Consider the following 7,838-nt stretch of genomic DNA (forward strand, 5'->3'; position numbering starts at 1 on the left):
TACGAGTAATGAGGCGCAGAGCAGAGGAAGCCAAGTCAGCACTGGTTAGCACCGTCCTTCCACGCCCTGGTAGCAGTCACTTGCAGGAAGAGCGTACAAAGAACTAATGAGGGAATGCACAGGAACCAAGCAGTGCCAGCAACGTCCCTAGATGCTTGGTCTGTTCTTGACAGACCCTGCACATTGCCCTTGTGCAGCCAGTAAGCGCTTACATGGCATCTCAGTCACCCGTTTTAATTTTTACAGAAAATGTAAGCTTTTCTGAGCAATCAATGACTGGATCTTGAGAGTCCCCAGTCTCAAAGTGAGTTGCTGATGGGCCACAGATAGGTTCATGCTGTCAGCCTGGGCTCTCTACCTTTCCTTGGCTCTCCAAGCAGCAGGTCCCTTGGCGGCATTATTCAGGACAGTGCAAACCACCAAGGCATGCACAGGGAGCCAAGCCAGCCACTGACAGAGAGAGTAACACATCCCCGGACACCCCGCTGCTTTTGAGAGCAAAAAAGCCTTGAAATACTCTGGGAAAGTTGTGCTTGCTTCAGCCCCTTCCCCGGGGCAGCTTGGCAGGGGCAGGGGGCTGCAGGGGGAGCAGGGCTCAGCCCCAGCCCTTGGAGGCAGCCAGGAGGCTCAGCAGAAAGGCAGCAAGTCCTGGGCAGGGGGAGGGAAACAACGGCTCCTGGAGGAGACTCAGCTCCTGCCAAGAGCAGGAGGCTGAAGCAAGAGGAAAGAAAGTGTTATGTGGTCAGAGGAGTAAAGTCTCTTTCATAATGTATGTCTAATAGAGAATGGCTTAAGGCTTAAACGTGTGATGGCAGAGCCAAGTCAGCGAGGAACCTGCTCTGCCACACTAATGAGCTTCAGGGTGTGCATTTGACTCCTTAAAAGTCCTTGCTTTTTTTTTTTTGTCACATTTTCCAAGAAAAAAACAAGAGCCTGATCACCTACCTGTAGTTCTAGTTGTTTTTTTTTTTTTCTTTCCTTCCATTTTTCTGGTTAAGAAAGAAATTAATTTTATTTATTACCATCGACTAAATGCTCTGCTTCGTTACTGGCTGCCATTTCTCACGAAGAAATAAAGCTGAGCATCAGCCGTAGTTTAGCAAGCTTCTGTGTGGGCTGCAGTGCCGAGGGCAACTAAACCACGCAGGGCATCGCAGCCCCTCGCCACCCCTCCTGCAGCAGGGGGGTGCTGAATCTCTGCCGAACCTCCCCGGCCAGGGACCAAGGCAATCCGTGCTCCCCAGATCTGCTCTGCCGGGATGCTTAGCCTCAACTTTAAAGCCAGGCGGCCGCCTTTGTGAAAGGAGAGCTGTATATCTTCCCAAGGCACATTTTACCTTGTCAGTGGCTGTAGCGTTAACGTTGGCAGCTTCCCAAGCCCTCTCGCCTTTCCAATTTAAATAAAACCAGAACAACAGCGATGCTGGAGCGAAAGGCGGCTGCTGTCATTCTGCCTGGATCGCAGTCTTCTGTCAGGGGTCAGGTAACCACACTGCTTCAATCACAACTCTCCCCCATCCCGAGGCCTCGGGTCACATTTTTTTGGAAAAATCCAAGCAAATCTTTGCACAATCCATCACACCTGGACTCAGACTTTTTGTAGGGAATATATACGGTATTAAAGTAACACATTTTCAGGGACTTCTTGCCCCCAGGAATTCTTGTTTGGGCCAAGAATTTATTGGTGTGTGTTAAAAAAACACATTTATACCCGTAGGAAGGATATCCAGGAGAACAGTCAGAATACACAGGGCTGAGGACTTTCGGAAAGGATATGAACTCAGTCAGACACTAGCAAACAACAAACTGCTTTTGGCTTTGCTGCTTCTTTCCTACTCTGCCTGAGGCTAGGAGGTAAAAGCATTCATTCGGGGAATCAGGACAGATGGTCGTCGTTCCTAAAAAGAAGGAACCCCAATTTCTGGTAGAAATTTAGATAATGACAGCAACATTTTCTGGTAAAATTTCCTCTCCTGAAAGCAATAGAAGTTTTGCCTTAGAGCGAGAGAACATCACAGAACCAGAGAGTGGCTGAGAGGCCGCTCTGGAGGTCGCCTTGACCCAGAGCAGGTTGCTCAGGACCACGTCCTGTCAGGTTCTGAACGTCTGCAGGGGTGGAGACACCACGACCTCTCCGGGCAGCCTGCTTCAGCATTCAGCCACCCCCACAGTGAGGACTCTGCTCCTTACGTGGAATTCGGTGGCATTTCCCGTGTGTCAGTTTGTGCACGCTGCCTCTTGTTCTTTCACTGGACACCACCGGACAGAGTTTGGTCGTGGCTTCTTTACTTCCCCCCCAGGTATTTACCCACATGGGTGAGATACCCCCGAGCCCTCTCTTCTCCAGGCTGAACAGCCACAGCTCAAACATGGCCGTGAGCTAAGCACACGCCTCTCCTCTAGCATTTGGCAGTGCCGCTGCTCCCAGTACGAGCCATGAGGCTGAGGAGCACATTGGTGACTTGCGTGTCAAAGCTAACGCTCACGAGGGAAGTGGATGGATTCCTCTTATCTTCTACTCACAGAAGCTAATTTTATTATTATTATTTTTCCCAGCCCTGTTCTCCAGGATGTGGAGTGAGACGGCAAGTCAGCCCGGTGAATACTTCCACTTGCAGTAACCAGAGGATGGAACCTATGTAACAACCTTCCTACAGGTCATTAACCGAAGATAAATGCCAGGCAATTAGGAATATATCTGATATTTATTATAATGGCACCATTCATAATGAATTAAGTCAGTGTTTAGGTGAGTTATTTCCATAGGTAATTTAGTGTAAGTTAAATTTTCCTTTACCAAATCTGTTTTAGAGCCCATAACTTTATCTTTAATGCATGATGTATCACTTAATGACAGCTTTTGGCTGTGCATTAGTGAACTCCGGTTAATACAATATTTCTTCCAGATAATTTAAAAGAAATACAGCATTTGCATGCAATTTCATGCCAGCTTTTGAAAGAGGTGTCAAGAGTGAAGGTATATATAAGCATTTAACTACAGAAGAGGTAAAGGTGAATGTCTGCAGAGTATCTTCACACATGCTCTGGTGCTGGTGTTTTCTGGCCGTGGGGCCATCACATACATAAATAAGCCCTGAGCTGAGAGTCTTCAGAGAATAATAAAGAGGACATTTTGGGATGAGGAAGCACAAAACAGGTGCAGAGCAAAGGCTTGAGAAGCCCTTGGGGGCCTTTCTTAGATAACGTAGGTAGGAAAGGCACTTTCCTATCTCCTGCACACCAGTATTTAAGAATGCTGATTTGGTTGAACGTTTTCTAATGCACTTCAATTTCCTTCCTATCAAGAATGAACTGTAGTTTAAAAGAACTGCTCAGCTGTAAATGCCTTCTTACAAAGAGATTTAAAATTAAATCTTTTTGGAGGAAAAAAAAAAAATAAGCTTTTTAGCCTCTGAAATTACTTTCTAAATCAGAGCGCTGGACCCCCAAGTGTAGCTGGTGGGGTTAAGAGTTGTACTTGCTGCTGAGCAGCGAATGCCAGCAAGGTAATGCGTTTTGTTAGGTCCTGATGACAAGAACAATCTATTAGGGAAGCCACAAAGGTCAAATGTGACACAGTGAAACCTCCCAGCACGCCATCCCTCTGCAGCCAGAATGCTGCTTTCTGCTTCTGTGCTGGGGCTGGGCACGGGGTGGTTTGCCCAGCAGGGCTGGGGCTGGCGCAGCGTGCTCCGAGATGGTGTCAGCCAACCCAGCTGTAGTGTCTAATGAATAATAGATAAGATGATAAAATGTGTTTCCAAAATTGATCGTGGCCATATTACACACTTTGGTGTGGCCAGCCCGAGGCCAGCACAGCTGCTTTACCTGCTTGCTTGATGCTGTAACGCGTCCTCCTCCACTCTCTGCCTCGGGCAGTGGGATGCTGAGGCTGCCTTTTGCCTCTCTGAGCTGTTCCTTTACCCTGCACCTTGCCTTTTCAGATCTTTTGAAACTTTTGCAAAAGGGAATGAAAGCATCTTGCCATACATTTCCACGTTTGTACAAAGCTCCTGGTACCACTAGACCTTTACGCAGTCACACCTAATCCTACACAGAAAGCATATTTCATTAAAAATTCTGCATGGGCGACACCACAAAGGGCTCCCACATGGCTTGAGCTCCTACTTTGACTCCTCAGAGCCAGGGTCTCAGCATGGCACTGGCCACGGCTGTGCTACAGAGTGCTGTGAGGGAGCAGGTTATCACTGCAGGGACAAGCCCACATTACTCTGTTGTTCCCTGGAGATGCACACCCAAAGCACTTTATTTCAATGCAAAGACCACTGGTCACTGGCACTGGTCCACACTGCTTCTCTGCAAAATGGCTCACAAGTGATTTCTTGCCAAAATACCCCTTTCTTACCCAAAACCTTCTCTTTGAAATGAGCAAGAAGGTTTCTAAGTGGTGGCTCACCGTCCTGGTAAGGTTGTTGCTACGAGTCCTGATTGGCTTTATGTATAAAAATGAGGACGACTGGGCAGCAAAACAAATGAACAGTTTTTAACGGTGTAAAACATTTTGAGTGTGATGCCAGCCAGAGCTCAGCATGTTTAATTAAGGTGTGTGAGCTGGATGGAGGCTAATCTCTGATGCTGAGGCTAATTTTTGCTATTTTATTGGATAACACAATGAAAGACAGATTGAGACAATTTTTTTTCCTTTTCTTTGCTTGTCACCAGCAGTAGGGGGGAAGATAAAATCCCTTCAAATGAAATCAACTTAACGAAGGACCAAAATCAGTACAATTAACCGGAGGCACAGCTGTACACCTCGCTGCGCACGCCAAAGTCCCCCTCTCCATTTCCCCTGCGAGGATATTTACAGAAGGACTGCTTGGGCTAAAGTTCATAATTAAAGCTGTAAATCCTGGCTCACTGCTAAATTTTGCCTGCATGCAGAGAGGGAGTAGGAGGGAAAAGGAGGAAAGTCTGTCTCCCTCCTGGCAAGCCTTGTTTACTAGTATTTTGTAGGTTTTCTTATGCTGGTGGTGCTTATTAGGCTTGCAAAGAGGTGGGTACTGAGAGCACCCCTACAGAGAGATTTTTCTGGGACCTGACGACCATCAGCAGTGCTGGCTGGTTTCCTTTGTGCAGCAGAGCCCTGCCATACAGGAATAACCGTGCAGCCAGATGTCTTCACACTGGGTTCCCATGCTGGCAGCGAGATTTTGGGGGCTTATCAGGATATCCTGCTGCCACAAAGCCGGGAGGAAATCTTCAAAGAGAAATGCTTCCCAGCGCAAGGAATCATCACTGCTCCTACAGCACAGCCCTGGGAAGAGTGGGGTGGCACCGGGGATCCTGGAAAGACCTGGCTGCTTAGGAGGTTGAGGGATACTCATCCATGACTGCAGTTCAATTCCAAGGAGCTCCCTGAAATTAAGAGCAGCAGTTGCACATATTTCAGCACACAGCAAGTGCTTTCTTAGCCCTGCAGCCTGTGCTGGAGCTAAACGGAGCCAAGCTCCTGCCGTGGAGGCACCTCTGGCCTGTCAGGTACCCCCGTGCATCCCCTGCCTGGGCACAGCCCCTGGTAGCTGTAAATCCTGCTCTGGAGGTATCCCGACACGTCCCAGGGACTGTCAGAACAAAGTACCGCCGTGACTGCTCGCGGCTGGCATTTACCACATCTGAGAGCATAAACGCACGTTGTGATAAACCACCTGAATTTGAGATTATTTTCCAGAGGAAATGGCTTGTCTAATTTGCCAGAAAATATGATCCTCTTTCAGGTACCTCTGATGGGATTGCTCGTATGCAAATACCTCCTTATCATTTGTCCATAATCTGTCTAACTGTGGCAGAATAAGGTTTTATTAACAACATTTGTGTGCCTGTGGCACGGCGGCTGAGTCACCGCTTTGCAGTATGCGAAGCTTATAGAGCATGCCTATAAATAAACGTGATAAACCCATACCTGTGTGAGAAAAAGTTGCACGTCTCCGCTGAAGAGACAGCCCTTTGTTGAAAGAGTGATTTATTGCTATTAAAATTGTGTGATTAGCCAAGCTTGGAAGGCAGACCCAGAAAATCTCACGGCTGCCTACTCCCATGATGAGTTTCGCCAGGCGTGGAAATGCAGGAACGTTTTATCAGGTCAGAACTTCAGAGGAAAACGTTTAATTACAAGGTTGGGCTCTCGATGATGCGCTCGTGGCTTTTCACCTGCAAAATTACTGCATGGCTTATAACGAAGTTCCCGTCTGAAATTCTAAAAGATTCACACACACACACAGAAATAAATGAATAAAAGGAAGAAGGCAGAAGATCGGCTGCGTAAAGCCACGCTGCGTGGCATCAATTAGCCATCTGGTGTGCGCTGGGGTTTCTAACGATCAAGGTGAAAACTTTGGTCGGCTGTACGAACAGAGGATTACAGCATCCGAGCTCCCTGCAGGAAATACTTTAAGCATAGCCGACACGAGATGGTGCCTGCTGGAATTACGACCGAGTTCGGTCATATCGGGAACAAACCAGAACACCTGACAGCCGAGGTGGGACGTCCTGCAGGAGACATCACTGTTTGTGAACGCAATACATACTGTAGCAAGACCTGATGATTTTAAAAAGGAAGGAAAAATCCCCTGTTTTTATGAATGCTGTCCTCCTCCGAATAACCCCGCACGGTCCTGGAGCATGCAACGCACTTTTGCTGATCTTTACATACGTTATTGAATGAACTTTCATTTGGAGTGGGTCCTTCTCGTGCCTACCCACCCTGTCGTGGCCCTTTTATGTATCAAAAATACCTCAGCAATAATAATACGAGGCCTTCAATCTTCCCATATAATTAAAACTTAGTGAAACCTCTTTGGGGGTGGCTACCTTTGCGCTCCCACTTTAGAAGGCCCCAAAGGCAACATTTTCTTTACTTTCCTTATAAAGGATATTTTCCTTGTCACTTGTGGCAACTCAGAATTAGATTTTATTATTATTATTATTATTATTATTATTATTATTATTATTATTATTATTATTATTATTATTATTTTCCCACAAAGAGCTCCATTTTGAAATGGCTGCTCTTGCTTCATCTTCATCTTCCCACCAGGGCTGAGCTCATCTTTGCAATTTCTTCTCTCAAGAAAGGAATTGGTGCGATTTGGCCTTGGAGAAGTGAGGAATCAGAGCTCGTTAGTTCATCACGGGCAACGCAGGCTTTCCTCTTCTCCATTAGACCTCTGGAGGAGCAGGGAGATCCTTGTCCAGACAAGGTGAGAAGGAGAGCTCCTGCGCGAAGATGCAGCTACTTTTCATTTGTCTCTCCTATGGATGATCTTGTATCTGAGGAAAGCAAGCAGGCATCAGCATGCTGATTACACAGAAATCCTCCAGAAGAGCAGGAAGGATGATAAGCTGGCTCTTAGGTGAAGGCAGTGATGGATCTGTGAGCCTGCGTTCATTTATAATGTTGCACGTGTTGGGGCCAAGGTCAGCAGGTGCAGGCTGGGGCAGATCTCACGAACACAACTCATTAAATCCTGCCAGGCAATCACCAGCCAGAGTCCTGCAGGAGAGCTGTGACTTGTGCCAGCTTCCCTGCTCGACAGCAGATTGTGAAGCATAAATGTGAACCCACAGCTCTGTGATCGATCCTCCTCATCTCACAGGGTTCAGCTCCAGTCACTGGGAGAGTTGCAGTCACAGGGAGCTGGGCTGTCCATCTGCAGCATCACCCGCAAAATAAAAGGCTGGTACTGGTGCAACCCATGGTACTGCAAAGGTCGGTAGCCTTTGGCTCCTCAGCACCTGTAACCTTGTGGTGAGAGCCTCATTTGTGGCTGCTGATGGGGGAAATGAAGATGGACCGCACTGTCTGTCTGTCCCTTCCCCTC

Source organism: Anas acuta, chromosome 11 (genome assembly GCF_963932015.1).
Source record: "Anas acuta chromosome 11, bAnaAcu1.1, whole genome shotgun sequence".
In the NCBI taxonomy this organism is placed as follows: domain Eukaryota; kingdom Metazoa; phylum Chordata; class Aves; order Anseriformes; family Anatidae; genus Anas; species Anas acuta.